The sequence below is a fragment of the Podarcis liolepis genome (assembly GCF_965112155.1).
Source record: "Podarcis liolepis genome assembly, chromosome: 5".
In the NCBI taxonomy this organism is placed as follows: Eukaryota; Metazoa; Chordata; class Lepidosauria; order Squamata; family Lacertidae; genus Podarcis; species Podarcis liolepis.
Window position 1 is genome coordinate 1984994 of NC_139556.1, and position 19481 is coordinate 2004474.

The 19481-nt window shown below is 44.4% G+C and overlaps 1 protein-coding gene across 1 annotated transcript in view; it reads left to right on the forward strand.

Annotated features, from left to right (window-relative positions):
• Positions 1-570: 570 nt before the first annotated feature.
• DUSP16 (dual specificity phosphatase 16) overlaps positions 571-19481 on the forward strand; it is a 60110-nt gene continuing 41199 nt past the window's right edge. Inside the window, exon 1 of the mRNA XM_083503378.1 lies at positions 571-1025. The gene's annotated coding sequence lies outside the window, so the exon portion shown is untranslated. The remainder of the gene's footprint in view (positions 1026-19481) is intronic.

The window sequence follows — 19481 nt, forward strand, 5'->3', positions numbered from 1 at the left end:
GCTGGGTCTAGGGGGAGGACTAACTGCCCCCCTTGCCTCTTTTTCCAGCTCCCCCCCCCCTGGCCTGCCACAAGGTCTGAGGCACAGTGGACTGGCCTGTGACCTCTGCTCCCTGGTCTGCTGGACACAAGCTATGAAGGCAGGGGTCAGCCTGACACTCTTTTGCCCCTCAGGTGTGTGGACAGAGGGCCTCTCCTCCTCACCCCCTTCAGCTGCTCACTACCACGTGCAAATCTAGACCCCGAGGAAATGACCAAGTGCAGCTGCAATCCGGGCTCGCGGTACTTTTAGGATGTGCTTTAAGCAAGGCCTTTATTGCACGCAGCCCTGGCCCTTCCCCAATGTGACTTGGCACTTTAGAAATGCTCTGACACATTACAAGCATTTAAAGAAGAAAGGGGGGGGGGAGAAGGGAGAGCAGCAGCAGCAGCAGCAGCGCGAAAGCGCAGGAGGGAGGGAGGGAGGGAGGCCTCTTTCTGGCCCGCGAGGAGAGTTGCGGGAGCCGCAGCCCCGGCCGGGCGAGTTGGCGGAGCTGCCCGGGCTCCTCTGCCTCCCGGTGCCTGGGGGGCAGGTCTCTGCGCAGGCGAGGCTGGCCTCCCTCCCTCCCTCCGCCTCGGAGCCGCCCTCTTCCCTCAGGCGGAGCTCATTCCCGGGGATTGGTTTCCAATGACGCCATCGCTTTTATTTTTACACCGATGACCTCATCCCCGCGGCGGCGGCAGCAGCAGCAGCAGCCTGCAAGTTGACTGACCAGCCAAACTCTTCCCTCCCTCCCTCCCCGTTTGTTTTGTTCCCCACATTCAGTTATTAAACGTGCTGGCTCCCCCTTTCCTATGAGCCGCGGCTTTGGACCGGGCGACGGGTTCCCCGGCTCCCCCCGAGTCCTCTTCCGCGCTTCCTCCCTCGCCTTCCTCCTCCTCCTGCGGAGAGGGGGGTCCCGCTCCCCCCCGAGGAGGCTCCGAAGCGCCGCCTGGCAGAGTCAGAAGAGGCTGAGGGCAGCTGCCAGTTTAGAAAGAGGGAGAAAAGTAAGTCTTGGTGGGGAGGGCGAAGAGGAGAAGGGGGTTGGCAAGGAAGGGGGGGGGGAGATGTTGTCCTGTGCACACCCCCCCCCATATGCAGTTCTGGGTTCTGGGGTCACTGCCTGGAAGCCACATGGGGGGGAGTTCTACAAAATGTTTGGTGTGTCCCTCTCCCTCTAAAGAAAATGGAAAAGATATAAAAGGTTCTCCTCCCCCTGTTAAAGCACAGAAACAGTCCTGGATTTCTTAGAAATATCTTCACTCCATGTCTTCTCCATTGCTGACTTGAGTTAAACGCCTGCTCTTCCTCCTTTAAATGGTTCTGCTGTAAAATACTTTTATTATTTCACACACACACAGTTATTTCAGATGGGATGAGAAACTACATATATGCAAAGATTTTGTGTGTGCTTCTCTGTGTGAGAGAAAGTTATATTCTTTTATATTCTTGCTACTATTAGCATTGTTTTTATGATCTCTCGTTCCTTTTCTGTTCCTTATGTTCTCCGCTTGCTTTGGGGGTTGGTTTGTCCTTTAGGATTTTTATCTGTTGTTTGTATGAAGTCCCCTCTCATGGAATCAAAGAGGATCAGTGTGAGGCGCCACTAAAAACAAATATTTAAATTAAATATCTTATAACATCTTTTAAAAAATGATCTTTTGTTTTTCAAATATCCAGGCACCTGTTCCTCTAGTTTTCAGTATCATGGCCTCAGGTTATTCACAGAGGACAAAACATGCCGACTTTTACGATATTAAATCTTTTACATAGGAAAATGGGGCAGAAGAAGGAATGTGCCTCAGAAATGTAGAATTGTCTAGAGATCATGCTGGGTTAAATGGTAGTTTATTAATCATCTTATAGTACATATTTGTGTAGAAGTAAATTCTGTTGGGTTCAATGGGATTTAAGTAAGTGGGTACTCTAGGATTGCAGCTTAGTCCACAGAGAGGTGGTGGACTCTCCTTCCTGGTATGACTTAGTTGAAATTCTTGCACTGCACCTGATGCCTCTTCCAACTCCAGAGTTCTGTGATTCTAGGATGTCTGGATGATGTATAATGTACACAATTAGTGCTGCTTCCCTTTTCTCCCTGGCGAAACGACTGTGCCTATATCAGCTGCTCTAAAGTCTCCTTATCAGTAAAACTCTCTGCTGGAAGCTTCACCTGGTGAATTTCTGCTTATCAAAGGATAGGGGGACTCTCCTCACAAACATTCGTTATTCTTGCTTCTAGTCTTTATGAGGAAATATTATGGTTTTGACTAATTTAAATAAAGTGCTACATGTATCTAGTTCCACTAAAGTACCATCCCAGAGAGATTGGAACACTTTTAAGAAAACTCTGTATTGCAGTAAAAGAAACAAAGAGAAATACTGCAGTTGGTGACTAACCTGTTGTTTTCTGTTCAGGTATTAGCTGATTTTATTTTTAATTTTGGTCACCCTCATTTGGCTGATAGTTTTAAAAAAATTGTAGGGCCTTCTGCAAAAATGTCATTGGCAGAGAGAGAAATATCTTAGCTAGTTGATATTTTGCTGAGTAAGGCATGTGCAGTAATTCTGTTGCAGACAGTTCTGGCCCACAGGCAGAGGTTTAGTTTCACTTACTAATTTTATGTAAAAAGAAATATATTGAGCTGTTAATTCTCAATCCATGCATAGTTGTCTGGAAACACAGTACAGTAGTTCTACATTGGTATGTTCAGGACTGTAGCCATTGCAATACTTCACTTCCATAATACTTAGAAATTATACCAGTAGATGAGTAACTTGTGAATTGACAATTTGGACAAAACAGGACTTGAGGGAAATTATCATATACTTGTTGAAGGCAACAAAGTTTTAATGCTTCCCTTAGGGCGGGAATTGGTTTGTTTTTAAATTGCAAATATGTACACCTGTTTGAAATAGATGTCTAATTAATAAAATGTTGATTTCAGAAAAGATAATCTGGCAGCACAATATAACCTACATTACATACATGGCTGTCATGAGTGAGAATAAACTTACCTGATCATGGCAATTGGACATCAACTTCTCCATGCAGCTTTAGGGCATGCTCATGTCTGCAGAGATTGTGTGCAGGTTGGGACTGACTGTGTGAAGAGTGCTGACATTAGGTGTGCAAGAATCAGTTTATTAAGGGCCTTAGTTCTATTATCAAACTGCTCATATCATCAAGACGTTTCTCCTGAAGTTCAGCTGGAGACTTCTTAATTGTAACCTGAGCCCTTTAGATCTTGTCTTGGGGCAAAAAGAACAAGTCTTTGCCCCCTTTTTGTGGCAACCCTTCAGGTATAGTATTCCCCATCACTCTTCTCCAGGCGAAACATAGTCAGTTTCTTTCATCTTTCCTCCTAGGACTTGTTTCCATACCATTGAACATTTCTGTTGTTTGCTTCTGAATCCATTCCATATGCATATACCTTTCTTAAAGTGTGGTGCTTGGAACTGGACATAGTACTCCAGATGCAATTGTACTAATGCAGAATAAAGTGGATATTTTACACCCCCAAACTTGGAAACTGTTCTATTAATACAGCTTAAAATCACATTATCCTTTATTGTAACTATGCTGCACGGCTGATTTATATTTGGCTTGTAATTGACTACGATCCCAAGTTCCTTTTCACATGTAGCACTGCCAAGCCAGGTATCTCCAATCCTACATGTTTTATTTTAGTTTTAGCCTAAATGCAGAATGTTGCATTTCTCTCTCTTTTTAAGTTGGTTTCATAGAATCATAGGATTATAGAGTTGGAAGGGACCCCAAGGGTCATCTAGTCCAACCCCTGCAGTGCAGGAATCTCAGCTAAAGCACCCATGACAGATGGAGAACCAACCTCCCAAGGAAAACTGCTCCTTTGTCGAACAGCTCTTATTATCAGAAAGTTCTTCCTGATGTTTAGTCAGAATCTTCTTTCTTAAGATTTCCTTTTCCTTTTTGTCTGTTTCAGGCCAGTCTCCTATCAAAGTCATTTTGAATTTTATTGCTGTATTCTGAGGAGGTGTTAGATGTTGCTCAGAGTTTTTGTCATCTCTAAACTTGATAAGGATTTTCTCTACCCCATCACCTAAATAATTGAATGACATCTTGAAAGGTTTTGGGCCCACAACAGAGCCTCCCCCCATTTGATGGGAAATCATAGATGAGCACTCATTGAGTATTGTTTGTATCGCCATCTATAGTGTAAACAGTTTGCTAACCAAAATATGTGCTGACATCAAGATGATTCGATCCAGAGCATTCCTACAATCCACCAAGATTTTTTAAAAGAGATAAAATTTATCTGGCAGGATCTATTCTTGACAAATCCATGCTGCTAATCACAACATTGTTAAAACACTTAGAACTTGACTCCTGTGCTCATCTTTATAGCAATAATGCAGCCAGAATAACTGCTGAGAGAGTCCTGCACATTACCAGAATACATTGTGGATGGAAATTATTCCAGATATTCCAGTCCAAAATGAAATGGTGTCATTCATGTTGTGCTTATACTCTTCTCGATACTTCTTCGCTCATATACTTTCATCTTGGTTTTGCAATGGTCATTTGCTTGGGTGCTTGTGGCAAGTGAGAATTGCATCCAGGTGACAACAAAAATTTAAAAAGATTGTTATGACATGTTCAAACAAATGGCTTAACGTTGAAGGTGTGTAGGCTAGCGGGTTCGTAATTTTTCTGTGGTCTATTAATTGGCTATTAACGTCTGTGAATTTATTTGCAAGGCAGGTTTCAGCCAAGTTTGTAGCACTCTGTCAGAACTGGCTTCAGGTTCCCATGCTGAGTAATACTTATTTTCCAAAGATTTGGTCAGTTCTGCATGGTTATAAGTGGTCAATATGAAAAAAATAAATAAAGGTACTGCATTATTCAAATGTTAAGTATGACTGTTTACCAAAGGATTATTTGAGCAAAAATATCTATATCTGTAGCTAGCTATGCTCACATACCACACACAAACACTGATTTGATTTTATTTTAAAATAACTTTCCAAATTAGCTGTTACCAAACAGTAACTAATATATTGGAGTCATTGTTGCTTTGACTTCTTTAATCTGCTCTGTGAGCTGAAGCTGTTGACAAGGCAAACATCGTATAGTACAGATTCACAATGAGTGTTTACTGTGCAGCATGTGCTCCTTAAAGTGCGCACTGCAGCAGCACATGAATTGATGGGATCTCCCCTTCCCACACCCACCTCTAGATCATTTTGGTAATCTCTTAATCAAATATATGAATGTGGATCTGGGGGCAGTAAAAAACACTACTCAATATTTTCTGTGGGTAGTTTAGAATGTTGAAAGTGCTTCATGACACATGCCAGTAATCCTTCTGGCAATTCTGTAAGTTGGCCATTATTATTGTCTTTATATGGCTGGTTATAGAATGAATCTGAGAGAAAGGTGAAATTTGAAAGCATACTGGCCCCTGCTTAGCTTTGCAAATGTACTACTTAGTATATTTATAGAGTCCGTGGATATACATCTATCCTTCACACGCATTTCCACCAGTGTCCCAGTGAGTGTGAAGCAATTCTGACTCCTGCACGAATTCCCTCTCTCATCTTCTTGGCCCCATAAGCCCCATGAGAGCAATATAGTAGCACCCTCAGGCCATCTGCTCTGAGTCTTCTCAGCTTCCAGTTTTGTTCAGGTCTAGCTTGGCTTTGTAAATGTGAGACAACTCACCATTTTTTCCTCACCTCCTTCTGTTGCCAGTACTGCCCTCTTTCTCTTCTTTCCCCTTTTTCCTTCAGCCTGTAGCTCTGGTCTGATACTGCACCCTTTAAACCATGCTGTATCTGTTTGTGTTTTCCTGTGATCATTGACCTTGTAAGCTGCAAGTAGCGTAGCTGTTGTTTCAGCAGCAGTCTGAGATGAATTCTTCTGAGTCAGAGGAGGACGACATGGCAGCCTTGGGCCAGCACCACAGGCCCGTTCTTGTGAAAGTGCCCGGTTGCAGGGGGGCATGTTGGCCAGTACTGCTATGCTGCCCTCTCCTCTGCTGCTTGCCAGACAGGGATGGGGCAGAACAGGAAGGCAGCAAGGGCAGAAATGCACCAGTTTGCTGGTAGGCGCAAGTGCGGGTTCCCCTACAGTGGCGTAGCTGGGGCTTTTCCCACCTGGGGCAGTCACTGAGTTTGCCTCCCCCTCACTGTTCCTCATCTGGGAGCCCCACAGCCAGCATGCCAAGTGTGGCCAAACAAAACCAGGCTTTCTTGCACCCGGGTCAAAGACTCCGTTAGGCCCCCACACCCACCTTCCAGCACACATTTGCATACACAACACGCACATCTACACACCCCTCGACACATTTGTTCTTAAAGCACATTAAAAAGTAGATCTCCTCAGAGACTAATTGATCATTGGAAGAATCCTAAGAAGTAGTATGACTGTAAAAGTAAATTGTTTGTCAAAAGTAGAACTTCCATTTGCAACAGTTATCATTATAATTATTTATACCCCACTCATCTGGCTGGGTTTCCCTAGCCACTCTGGGCGGCTTCCAACAAAATATTAAAAATACAATAAAACATCAGACATAAAAAACTTCCCTAAACAGGGCTGCCTTCAGATGTCTTCTAAAAGTCAGCTAGTTGTTTATTTCCTTGACGTCTGATGGGAGGACGTTCCACAGGGTGGGTGCCACTACCAAGAAGGCCCTCTGCCTGGTTCCCTGTAACCTCACATCTCGCAGTGAGGGAACCGCCAGAAGGCCCTCAGAGCTGGACCTCAGTGTCTGGGCTGAACAATGGGGAAGGAGACGCTCCTTCAGGTATACTGGACCGAGGCCATTTTCAGATTATCTACCTGAGGTCTATCTGAGTAAATCCTGTTGGACTCAGTGGGACTTATTTCTGAGTAATTATGCTTAAGATCGCAGTATACGACTGCACAATCTTTACACAGTTGCCTAGGCGTAGGCTTCATTCAGTGGGACTTCTGCGTAGACATGTAAAGACTTGCAGTATAAAACTCTAAAGAATAATATAAAAGAATAAACAACAACAGAATAAACACTCCACAAGTTTCTTTAAAAAAATACTGGCTGCTGATCCACTGCAATTAAAGAATTTAAAGTGGATTGGCTACATTTTCCTTCAAAATTAAAGGAAGGGATGTCAGCATCACATTTCTTTCATTGCATGTATTTTATTTTCAGTATAAACAAGACTCAGTTTTTGTAGCTGGTTGTTTGCAGCAGTGCCCTCATTATGTATTCACATGTATGTGGACCTCTATATCCAAACACACACACACACACACACACACACACACACACACACACATTATAAGCAAGCAACACTCCAAAGTGCTTATCTTGTGAACTTGCCATTTAAATTATTTAATCATGACAAAAGATTCTGTTTCCAAAAAGGATAGCGGGTGATGGTCTGATAATAATAATAATAATAATAATTTATTACGGCCATAGGCCCATACAGATAAAAACAAGACATAAATAACAGCTTGTGCACGTGGGAAAAAACAGCCGCTAAAACACTACTATAACAATAAAATACTATAAGATGGAATGGCATACTACGCCTTAATTAGCTTGTGGTGCTCCTTGGCAATGCTTTTGGGTAAGGACAGCGACCAGGAACCTAGCCACTTTCAGGGTCGTATGGGTATCCTTATCCTGCAAGATTTGGGCAAGGTGGAATTTTGGTGGGGTACCCTCTAGTTTCTGAATGATTGATCCCAACAAATTTGCCCGTGGCACCTTGAATAAGGGGCAAGTGAACATAATGTGCTGAAGCGACTCTGGCGTCTCCTTATCACATTCGCACATGGCGGAGGCTTGGCCCTTTGAGAATCTATGTCTCAGGACATTGGAGGGAAAAACGTTAAATCTCGCTTTGGTGAAGGCCAGCCTATGGGCAACATTCGAAAGGGAGGAGAGGTATGATGGAACGCGGTAAGTTAAAGTGATACCAATGTTCTGGGGCGAACAAACACCTCCCCCCAGCGTATAATTTCGCTGTAAATCGATGTCATCCAGTCTTTGGCGGATCAGTCTTTGAGCAGTGATTTGATCTAGTTTTAGGGAATCTAAGGGAGAGATTCCATAGCTCAGGAGTTTGGCATGAATTCTACTAGTCCAAAGGCTGGAGAATTCATCTCGCCATAAGCATTGGACAAGGTAATGGTCTGGTAATCTATGCCACAATGATAACCAATAATTGAAGACTTGCTTCCACAGGCAAGTTTCTAAGGATGCGATCTTCAATTCTAGTCGCATGGCTGCGTTGCTTACGCACAGGGGGAGCATTAGGAGCCGACGTAGGAATTGGTTTTGCAGAGTCTCAAGAGGAGCAAGGTCTGTCATCACGGCCCAGAGCGGGGCAGCATAAGCAAGCACGGGTACCACTTTTGCCTTGAACACCTTTAGGGCCGAGGGAACATGCAAAGCTCCATCCGAAAAGAAAAATCGGAGGAGCGCATATGACAGAGTTTTGGCCTTGTTAAGGAGGTGTTGAATTTGTGCTTTCCACCCCAAATTGTGTTGAAAAATGACTCCTAGGTATTGAAATTTTAGGACTTGCTCTATTTTTGCTCCACCAAGCTTCCATTCGTATAATCTCCGACTTCTGGCGAAAATCAGGATCTTAGATTTAGCATGGTTGATGGTTAATTGGTTGAGTTGACAATACGTGGCAAAGATCTTCAGAGCTCTGGTTAGTCCAACACGTGTATAAGATAGAATTACCGCGTTGTCTGCATATAAAAGGAGTGGACAGCGGTAATCCGCTAGTCTAGGCGCATGTGTACTTGGAGATGAGTTGACTAGGGGTGCTCGCATGTCGCTGATGAATAGATTGAATAGGCAGGGAGCCAATATACATCCTTGGCGCACTCCCTTGTTTATTGGTATCGAATTGGTGAGGTCGCCCGCAGGAGTAAGTCTCACTCTGGCAAGGGTACCTTCATGGAGCTGACTTATAAGCCATAAGAGTCTTCTATCAATGCCCTGTTTCGCAAGTTTCTCCCAAAGAATATTTCTAGGAACGCTGTCAAAGGCTGCCTTAAGATCTAAGAAGGCAGCACACAGGTAGCCCCGGGGAGGGGAGGAGTACTTCCGTGCCAGATGGTAAAGAACTATTGCGTGATCAGTTGTAGAGCGTTTAATTCTGAACCCTGCTTGTTCGTGGCCAATCTGGTTAGTCTCATCTACCCATCGCAATAGTTTCGTCAACAAAAAGCTGGCATAAATTTTCCCTATGATCGAAAGGAGGCTGATGTTACGGTAATTTTCCGGCTCCATTGGAGAACCTTTTTTATGAATTGGTACTATAATGGCCTCCTTCCATATTTTGGGGATGAGACCAGAAGCGTTGATTGCGTCGAAGGTTTTGGCCAAGATGCCAGCCCACCATTTTGGGTGTAGTTTGATGGCTTCAGCAGGGATCAGGTCGGGCCCTGGGGCTTTGCCCGGTTTCAGCTGGGCTATTAGCTTGGCTATTTCGTCAGGATCGGTGGGAGGCCAAATAGGTAGGTGGGAAAACAGATGCATCAGATGGTCGGAGGGAGCATCTGCCTGTGAGAAACATTTCTTCAGGAACAATTCCCATGTCGGTGCAGGGATGACTGCCCTTGGGTATTTCCTCACCCTTCTGTTAATCAGAGACCAGAATTCCCTGGATCTATGTGATTTTGAAGCAGTAATCAAGGCCTGCCAGCGATTATGTTGCCACTCACGTTTGGCAATTTTCTGCGTGCGTTTGTAAACTTGCTTGGCTTGTGCATAACTAGCTGGCAGAGTAGATGCATCGGAGGTCTTATATACATTATATATAGCACGAAGGCGCTGTCTTGCTTCTTTGCACTGAGAGTTATACCAGGGGGCACCGTAAGTATACTCGTTTCGATTTAATATTTTGGGTGGTAACCTGAAGAAAGACGTAAGATCAGTCGTATGATGGTGGAAGCGTTTCAACACTATGCTATGCTCGTCTGAGGCAGAGCCTATGTAGGGATGGGGCCCGAGGATTTCTTTTTGAAAGAATTCCTGATACCTTTGAGCCTGGGTCTCCGACCATTTGATTCCTCTTACTTGGAGAGATACGTTGGTTACCATCTGGGTCGCATGTCTATAGGCCTCCGACTGCCAATTCAGGGAAAGCTTGGCTACAAGGGGAAGATGATCACTAGATTGTACATTCTCGATCTTAAAGGAGGAAATACACTTAAGTAGATCACTGGAGACCAGCAGGTAATCGAGGACGCTGTTTGATTTAACACTCAGGTGAGTGAAATCCCCTGGAATATCAGGGAGGCATGTGCCATTTAGGGGGACCAGATTTAAACGGATGGCCATTTGGTAGAGGAATACTCCAGCCTCATTAACTCGTTGGTCTTTAGAAGTTCTCCTCATGATATGTTCCAGATCATAATTATCAAGGTTTGGGGTAACCCACCATTTGGCTTTGGTCAGCGAGTCCCAATTTGCTGCTGTGCGGGCATTAAAATCGCCACCTATTATGGCCGGGGTGTTAGGAAACTTGACATAGCATGAGAGCAAATGCTCTTCTAGCGAGCCCCATTTAGAGCCCAGTTCGGAGGAAGAACCCCCGGGTGGCAAGTAAACATTTGTAACTAGAAGTGAGATCTTTTCCCCCGCAATCAGTCCGGTAAGGGCGTAAGGAGGCAAGGCCTGTACTAGAGTAAATTTAGAATGTAAGTTGAGAGAGATGCCTATTATTAGGCCCCCTTTAGGGCGGCCTCCTTTCAGGGAGGGGCAGGCAGGGAGTTCTAGAAGCTCAAAGCCATTTAGATCAATTCTCTCTACTTCCCACGATTCTTGGAACAAGATGATATGAAACAGGTTAATATACTCCAAGAATTCTGGGTCAAGTTTTTTCCCCCTCCAGCCCGCAATGTTCCAGCTGAGGACTGATAGGGGGGAGTTCCTGTTGTAACCAATTCGCTGTCATTTCAGGGAGGGATGTGAGTCCTTTGGAGGCAAGGCAGACCCCACGAAAAAGTCAGTTATTTTACTTTGCATGGCAGGCACCTGCTGAAGGTACCTAGTCTTGAAGTTGGTAGTGAGGTATTCTGACTGGGACGACAAAACGGGTCTCCCGCTGGCTAACCCAAGGGCGGACACTTCAGTGGGAAACTCCACAGGGTTTGCTGAGACTGCCCCACCGCAAGGTCTAAAGGTCGCCGATGAAACCATTTGGTTTATATGTCCGGTCGGGTCTTCAATCAAATCCGGGCCATTTTTTGAAGTAGTTGGAACACTCCCCAGACCTGATGCTGGCAAAGGTACAGGGGATGTTCGGCGTACTGGTACCGTTTGTATGTCGGGTCTATGCCGCTCGGGGGAGTATGAGGACTCCAGTTCCGGCATTGATGGATTAGATGGTAAGGAGTTGTTTTGGTGGAAGGAACTCTGAGTTACACTCCTCAGCGGGGGAGATGGTCTGATCTCTTCACCACTTTTAATTGATCTCTGAGATGTTGAGGCGAAGAAAACAAGAAGAAATGATATTTCAGGAGGTTGGCTGGGTTGTGTACACATTACTGTTTACTCCAACTTTGCTTGGAGGGCAGCCTTCCCCCCCACCCCTTCCTCTCTCCAGGTTTTCTTTCCCTCACAGTTGCAAAACCAGAGAGAGCAGCAGCCCACCCGTCTGCTTCAAAGGAAAAGAGTTAGTTGCCAGGTAAGAAGAGTGCCAGCACAGCGAAGGAGCCGTCCAGTGGCTCCCCACCACCACACTCCACCGGCCAAGTGCCCCCTGGGGCAGCCCGCCCCATCTGCCCCTCCCTAGCCCCTCCCTGTGCTCCTCACCACTACCAGCCCAGTGTTCCCACACTCTTACCACCTCCCTACCCCCTTCTACCCCAGTTCCTGCAAGCTTTTGTGGTACCTCACCTCATACTCTGTGTCTTCAACTGCTTCTAGTTTCTTAGGTGCTTCTGGGGCTGGCTCAGAGTGCAATTCCCTGTCCTTCTTTGTGCCTCCAGTCTCATCCCTGAAGAAAGGGCGTCTGGCCTGTCATCATAATATTGAGGGCATTGACTTATGTATCCAAGATCTTACCTCGTGTCAGCCTGGTGTCTTTTGTGCTCTCATTTCTTGACTTCCTCTGGGCATGTTTAGGCAGCCATACTCTGTGTATGATACTTTAAGACCATGCAAAAGTTACTTTGAGACAGCTGCTTGCATTAAGCACGGACATAGCAACATTGAAGCTGCTTCCCACATCGCAGAGGTCTGTGAGCAAATATCACAGCCATGTGATTATGGAGCTGCCTTACACTGAACCAGACCATAGGTCCATTCTAGACCATGATTTTTGCTCTGGCTGATGGTTGCTCTTGAGAGTCTTGAGCAAAGGCCATTTTCTACCTTTATACTCGATCCTTATTAATTGGCGATTTCAGGGATTGCATATTCCGAGCATTTACTATTTATTTATTTAGATGGCTTACAGCTACCTTTAAATAGTACTTAAGGTGACTATGAACATTTAAAAACACAAGAAAAACCCTTTAAAACTGTTGGAAGAAGAAGCAGAAGAAGGAAGGAAGGAAGGAAGGAAGGAAGGAAGGAAGGAAGGAAGGAGAGGCGGCAGCATGGTAGACATTGTTTCACTTATAGCATTTCTATATTGCCTTTTTATCAGTGATTAATGAAAACATCAGAGTCTGTGTAAAAACCAAGGCTTTACCCGAAGGGAAGGAACCAGTTGGGCAGGAAAGCCAAAGACTCATGACCCACATGGCCACACAAGATTTCACAAGGAAGCAGAGTTCAGCTCCGGTAAATGTCCCTTTTTAATGCTTCACAGAAACACTTGCCCATAAAGAAACACAGTGTTGCTCTTGGGCTTGATTTAAGGACAAAAGTACCTGTGACGTAAATCTGTGCAACAAAGCAGTGGTTTTTTTCCTCCTGTGGTGGCCCTGAAACGATGGAATCCTGACCCTCAGGAAGTTCATTTGATCACTTGTTTCTTTTGGGAAGTAAATAAAGACGTTCCTATTTCCTACTTGAATTTATCTTATTTCTGCTGCTGATTTCTTATGCTAGCGTTTGTGTTTTAAATTGGCTTTTATGTTTTTTGTGTATTTCGATTGATGTTCTTACTTTGTAAACGGACTTTGAAATTTTCTTGAAGTGTTGTTTATCAGTGGCATTGAGAGCAGACATCTCCTTTCCTACTTCTGTCAAGTCAGCTCAGAAGAAAGAAGGGGTGCTTGGCTTTTCAGCTGCTTTCCCTTCCCTACTAGGGTCCCGGGTGCAAAGCCTTGGTCTATGGATAAAGAAGCTTGGTGAGGCGCTCACACTTATTATGAAAGCATCCTTCGCTGGGTGTGTGAAAAATTAAAATGTTATTCAGGGAAGCTTCTGCTCTTAATAGCTGTCATTCCTGCTATTAGTTTTCTTGGGTGGGGGTGGGGGTGGGCAATGGATGCAATGACTTATTGGCAACTGTTAGAACTCCCTAGTGGAGATCTTTTTGGCTCTCTGTAGATTACTTTTTCTTCAATGACTGTAGCAGGTCCACGTTTTGGAAGAGGAGAAAAGAATTTAGGCTGGAGGCTTGTGTGTGAGAGAACAGGGTTTGTCCTTTCCTTGTGCTCCATTTGTGGTTTGCTACTGAGCCAAGAGTGACCTACTCGGAGTTGGCTCTGAATAGACTGGCAGGCTTCCATTTTGTGTCTCTGTGAAATGCTCTTGTAGATTTTTAATAACTGAGGTGGGATTTAAGAAGAAAGAGGGGAAGGAAAGAAAATTGTAATTAGTTTCCAGAGTAAAGAACTGCCCCCAGCCCTCCCAATTTTGTTTTACTCAGCAACCAAGTGGTGGGGAGAGTGATTTTCCTCCAAGATGTCTTACTTCTGCCTTTGTTTTCTCTCTCACTCCTTTGGGCTTCCTCTTGAGCATGGACCAGCTGATGTTCACAGCCCATTGGTAGGATTAGGGTGTGAGTCACTTGATGCAGTAATTGCCAAAATCGTCTGGCCACAGATTTTGTCCAGTGGAGTTGCCAAATTAGCTAGGCAATAAGGCATCATTGGAAGTAGTCACTTCTAGTATCATTAAGCATTAAATTCTGCTGACTTTCACAAACATTTAAAGTGTTTTATGAATAAATTACAGAAATCTAAAAATAAAGTTAAAATGCTTTTATATTATGAACCACCCTGTCCATAAGTAAGTTGCAGCCGAGAACAACTCAAACAGCCAATATGACATAAGTACTCTCCGGGCAGCTGGCTCTCCTTCCCTGATAAAGTACTCAGCACTCCTGCCCCAAATACCGCTGCAACTTCCGGGGATTTGTAGCCCAAAGAGTGGAGGTAACAATATGCTGAAGCAAACGTTATGGATCTCTGACCCCATGCAATAACAGGGTCATGTCTGGACAACCAGGTCATCCCTAAGACTAGTTCTGAAGACAAAAGTTGGGATGAACTGGGGAGTGAACAGCAAAGTGAAGAAGAACTGGAAGAGAGAGAGCTAACAGACTCTCTCTCACTGGAAAGTGTCCAGCCTATCCGCCCAAGGTCACGGAGAGCAGATAAGGTAGCTCCACAAAAAGCATATGGTTGCAAGATCAGGTTGCAAGAGGCGAAAGTGACTAGGGAGGAAGTGGGTGGAAACCTTAATTGGTCATTCCGAGAATGGCTGCTTTCTTCTTTTGCTGTGATCATTAAAGACTCTTTAAATGGTAAGCGACGCTTTTTGCTTTGTCCTGCTTATCTATGCCCAAAGGTGGGGTGAGAAAGCCAAGCTCCCAAAGTCTGACCAGGTGCCTTAGAGCTTACTTATATTTAGCAAAATAAAAAAATTCCTTCCTGTAGCACCTTAAAGACCAACTAAGTTAGTTCTTGGTATAAGCTTTCGTGTGCATGCACACTTCTTCAGATACACTGAAACAGAAGTTGCCAGATCCTTCTATATAGTGAGAAGGTGGGGAGGGGTATTACTCAGAAGGGTGGTGGGAATGGGAGATTGGCAGATAGCTGAGATGAGCCTGTTGACGACTCTTAACGACTGTAATAGGTCTTACAGGAAAAGGCAAGGGGTGAGAAGGTGAGAAATGGCTTAGTCATGTATAATGAGATAAGAATCCAATGTCTCTGTTCAGACCAGGTCTCTCCATTGTTTTAAGTTTGGTAATGAGTTGCAATTCAGCAGCTTCTCTTTCCAGTCTATTTCTGAAATTCCTTTGTAGTAAAACAGCTACTTTGAGATCTTGTATAGAATGTCCTGGGAGATTGAAGTGTTCTCCTACTGGTTTCTCTGTTTTGTGATTCTTGATGTCTGATTTATGTCCGTTTATTCTTTGGCGTAAGGTTTGGCCTGTTTGTCCAATATAGAGAGCTGAAGGACACTGTTGGCATTTGATGGCATACACAATGTTAGACGATGAGCAATTAAATAGTCGCGAGATGGTATGTGTGATGTTGTTGGGGCCAGTAATGGTGTTGTCCGGGTGTATGTGGCAGCAAAGTTGGCATCTGGGTTTATTGCAGGCTCTGGTGCCAGTGTCCATGTTAAGTCTGGTTGTAGTATTATTGTGGGTTAGGAGTTGTTTAAGATGGGGTGGCTGTCTGTAGGCAATGAAAGGTCTTCCTCCCAGAGCTTGAGAAAGAGAACTGTCATTGTCCAGGAGAGGTTGTAGATCTCTGATGATGCGTTGAACTGTTTTAACTTGGGAGCTGTATGTGATGACTAGTGGTGTTCTGTTATTTTCTTTTTTGGATCTGCCTTGCAGCAAGTTCTCTCTGGGTATCAGTCTGGCTCTGTTGATCTGTTGTCTAACTTCATCTGCTGGGTATTTTAGTTCTGAAAAGGTTTGCTGTAGATCTCTTAGGTGAGAGTCTCTGTCTGTAGAATTGGAACAGATATTATATTTAGCAATCCATTATCTTACACAGCTGCATGAAAATGTAGCATGTTAAATGAAGCATTACTTCCCACCCCCAGAGCTAAAATAAGGTTATTTGGGGGCTGTTTTGGCCCAGTTCTGTGTTCAGATGCTCATCTCATTGACTGAATACTTAACTTTTGCTGGTGGTTTCATGTGTTGATTGGTGTGTACAAGCAGGTCCTCACAGCTGCAACACAGCAGTTCTGTCTCATCTCACACTGCCTCACCTCACATGCAACTTTCTTCACAAAGAGCACCTCTCATGCACTGTATGCAAGAAGGGGCAACATAAAACTAAAGGGGTTGTGGGGTGTAGCTTCCCCTGCTACTGTATAAGGTGATGTGGCTTCCCCTAGCACTGATGTTAGATGTCCATACCTGAGCCAGGGAAATCTACATGCATAGGTTTCTGTGGCTCTGATGATATGGACTAGTGGTCATCAGGAGCAGGGGATACTAAACAAGCTTGGAGGCAGGGCTGTTGATGGAGCCCCAGCCCTTTATATCATGTGATATCCTTCAGGTGTATGACACAGGAAGGGGGATAGGGTCTCTGAGCACTTGTACACCCGAGAAAAGCTAGCTTCAGAATATTCCAGAACTTTAGCTGGAAAACCATTGCTCACTTCCTCCTTCCCCCAAAGTGAAAATCCGGCATGAGTGCCCTGCTTGAAGATTTGTTTCTAACTGCAGCATTAGCTAAGCAGAATGACAGTCTAGCCCAGTGGTTCGCAATTGGGGGTTTGTGAAATGCACTCAGGGGGTCTGTGGCCCCATTCCTTGCCTCCCCCCAAACTATACTTTGTCATTTTTGCACGGGAATGTCAGGCTTCAGGGACTCGGCTTCCTCCCCCACCCTTTGGCAGTAGATAAGCAGAACAAAGTGAAAGAAGTCTCTTAGCAGTTAGAAATTTTAATGATCACAGCAAGAGAACAAAGAATCCATTCCTCGGAATGAAGGTGCTCCCAATTAAGGGTTCCACCCACTTCCCTGTCATCACCCACTGCACTTCCCCACCCAGTACTTCCCAGCTTCTGCCTTCTGAACTATGTCTCTCTGCAAACCACTGTTCCAAATCTATACTACTTCCCTGCTCCTGGGAAGATCCAGGATCCTGATCAGGAGCAGGGGGAGGGGAAGGCTCCCACCCTTCCTCCTCAGTGCAGCCCTCCTCAGCACAGTACCTGACAAGTAATATCACAAATTTTATTGTCTGTTTTAGCGCTGTGTGATTTTTCAATATGTTGGCCAAAAACGGTTTTGAAATCACACCTTGATAACGATTTTGACCTGGCAATAAGCAGCAATATATCGCTCCTTGCTTGAGGGAGAGGAGGGCTGCCAATTTCAAGGCACGGCCGATATTGCACAGTGATCTCAGCCGATCACACTGCTGATCTGAGCTGCCTTCCTTCATGCTGAGGGAGACCAGGGCAGTCAATAGCGCTGCAGCCTTCCCTCACACTGACGGAGAACAGGGCACCGTGGCATTACCTTCCCCTGACACTGAGGCCGAGAAGCTTTTCTCAGCAGGATAACAGCAGGAGCCACAGTGGACATGCATCTCTGCTGGCTGCCACCACTGGCTTCCCCGCTGACAGAGACTTCATGCGTCCCCTGTCCCCCTCCCCTCCCCCTCAAACCATGCGCTGGAGGTGACTCCGCTTGCTCTCCTTTCCCCATCCATCTGATCTCCACAGCTGCTTTTTCCCTTATCCCCCGCCTGATCTGCACACAAAAACACCCCTGCCCAATCTCCATGGCTGCTCCTTCCCTCATTCCCACTCCTGATCTCCGATTTCAGACATCATGTTATATTGGAATATTGCACTGTTTAGCTGCTGATATATCACACCATTGAACACCAGATATTGCTAGTCTGTTTTCTAGTATTCCCTAAACTATTGGACTCTGTTGCCACCAGTGTGGCCGGACTTCCTCTCCGGCTGGAATCCTAGTACCTCTGAAGTCAACTGCATGAGTCTTTTGGGCACCAAACCACCTCTGGTGCATAACAGCACATAGGAGCCCATTAACGTGCCCATTCCATCATCTCAAAACATTGCTCCAAAGTTTAGTAACCTGTCTATCCTCTTCCCAAGTCAGTTTTTGCATTCATTTCTCAGTCATCAAGTGTACAATAATGTACAGTAGCCAAGCAATATATGAGCTTATATAAACCATGCCTCGGAGACGAGCAGCAGAATGCTGAAATATCCATTTCATGCTGTGCAAGTATAATGGTTTTGTAATGCATACCTAGTCACATTTGCCTTAGAAACTGATTATGTTAAAACAGCATTTTAGACTAGGCAACTCTAAACAGCTGATCCTTTTGAGCAATCCTTAGATCTAATCCTCTTTACCTGTATGGTGGGATTATTCCCTAGAAAGTAGCCAATTCAGATATGAGGAAATGCCCAGTGATTCACTTATCTGTAGTTTTTATGGAGAATTAAATTCTGTTCTAAGCAATGAGGAAGTTTTGGTCTCCTTTTCGTTAGGACTTTGCACCAGTATATCAGCTGCACCAGAGTTTAATTAGCAATACTAATTATTTGTTAATTAAAAATAAATAAAATTTCCTTTCTGATGATTCCTAATAAATAGCATTATTATGCTAGTTCTAGAAGGTAGCTGTATTTGACTGTCTAAGTTTGCAGCACTTTGAAGACTGATAAATTTATCGTGGCATGCGTTTTTATTGGCAAGAGTGTGTTTTGCATGTGTTATATATCTGTCACAGTGTTAGAAAGATCTCTGGACAATCAACCCCTGAAAACAGGAATCTTGGCTAGTTTTGCTATATTTAGAATCGTTGCAGTTGTAACACTCAAAGGCCAAAGGGGCATGATTTTGCATGTATCCAGCAGTCTTGCTCGCCTGTCTGCAGTGGGCCTAAATCATCATACTCAGATCTTCTCTGCTTCAATTTCACTTTGCATTTTGCTGACTAGTTATGGATTTTAACTGTTGACCTGTTGACCTTTGAAAACAGCTGAGCAGTTTTATGGAAGCTTTGATCGTGACCTTCCTAGCTGCTCTAAGACTATGCTGCATTATGTCAATAAACATGACAGCCCTGTACAAATACAGTAAAATCTTCCAGGTCAAATGTTCCCCATAACTGTTGTTGCTACATTGAGGCCCACTCTAGAACATTAAACTACTGGTCTATATTTTTCTTCCTTAGTAGTTCAGAGTAATACTTGCTTTGGCCCATAATCCTTTGCTACGTGCTTGTTGGTTACATATTAATATGTGTCTTTCTTCTGTTTGCAAACTTTCCTCTTTCTGTAATAATTCTGGGAACCGAATGTTGTAAGCTTAATGATGTAACTGTGACATAACCTTGAGATAAGTGGTGATTTCATTTGGCTAATGAAATAAATCCTTGCCTTCACCCTTGGCTCCCAAAGTTGTTTTTCTGTCACCTCTTTCTTCTTATTGCCACATAAATGAGTAATTAACCATCCCAAATAAATTTCTACATTTTACAATGATGTGGTAATTTCCTCCTGTCACTTGTCATTATATGCAGAAAGGGAAATTGCTG